The following is a 1406-nucleotide window of genomic DNA, read 5'->3' as shown; positions in this document are numbered from 1 at the left end:
GACAACTACAACTACTGCGTCTACAACGACGAAAGCAGGATGTTCATGACGTAGCGGAAATAAATTTTGCGTGAACAATACAAAGCGTTACACTGCAGGTTAGGTGCTAGTAAGTTTCGTATTTCCCTTGGAGTGACCGAGATGGCGACAGCGTGTAAGAGGGAGTAAGGAGCTGGCGAAATTAATGGCTCGCTAAGGCAGCTGACAGGCAGTCAAGGCATAAAGAGCTGCAACACGACGTTGGGGTACCCTGCACTATCAAAGATTTATTACCAGGTCTTTGTATGTTTTGTTGTTGTTTATGATAATGAATAAAAATAGTTTAAGATTATTAATTTATAACTCAGATTCTTTAAACTAGTGGAAGGATTCTTGGAACTGTTGGTACAAGTTTGGAGGTCTAGATAATTATATTGGCATATTGATATTCCGTTTTATAATCCGATTAAACAAGTATAACATCGATCTGTAACTTTACAGGGTATTCAAATAGAGGGACAGAGACGGCAACAGCCACGCACACATGCTAATGAGCCGTCACAAAGGGGAGTGAGCGAGAGCACGCTGGGGGCTGCGCTGACAGGAAGTGACTGTCAGCTGAATGAATGGTCGGCAGAGGCGCGGAGTTGCGCAAGGAGCAATGAAATTGCCAAGAATTGGAAGAGCCAAATCATCAAGGATTGAAAAGGAAAAGGCTGAATAATGCATTAGTCACCAATTGGAGAGCCATTACAAATACAAAAGGTATTATTTATTTATTTGTAATGTTCGTATACCCTTGCAGAAGGTTTAGATGTTAAGTATCTCTATAAACTAAGTACATATTTTTATTTATGGGATTCACTCTTCTATTGGCATTAAGAGTACCGAAAACTTCCAGACTAAAAAATATTAAACCCTTTATAATAGTATTAGAAATCATTCAACATGAGGCAAGCAAATAGCCTTAGGCACTATCACAAAATACTAGTTAGGGAAATGCTTTCAGTAAATGTATCAATATACATGAAGCAACACTTAATTTGAAAATTATATGCAAAAGGAAGTGCAATAAATTTATAGCCATGTCGGCGAATCAAGAGAGAAACTGTGAGGCGGAGATGGAGCTGGGAATAGATATGGAGATGGAGATGGAGACTGGCCATAAACTTGTTTACCAATTGCTACCAAGCCTACCAGACCCATACTGTGGACCAGGCCGGAGCAAGAGTGCCTCGTAAATGTTTCTATCAGCCTGAAATGCGCCTCGTAAAATTTGTGAAATGCGACCATATCGAATGCGTCCGCTTTAAGTCGACGACGCGATCCGTTTAATGTTACGCAAATTTATGTGATTTCCCCTACACAACATTAATTGATTACACGCCGCGCTATGTTGTTATTGATGGGGAGCTGGATGTTGCCGC

The sequence above is a fragment of the Drosophila kikkawai genome, chromosome 2L (assembly GCF_030179895.1).
Source record: "Drosophila kikkawai strain 14028-0561.14 chromosome 2L, DkikHiC1v2, whole genome shotgun sequence".
In the NCBI taxonomy this organism is placed as follows: Eukaryota; Metazoa; Arthropoda; class Insecta; order Diptera; family Drosophilidae; genus Drosophila; species Drosophila kikkawai.
Note: the sequence above shows the minus strand (reverse complement) of the source record.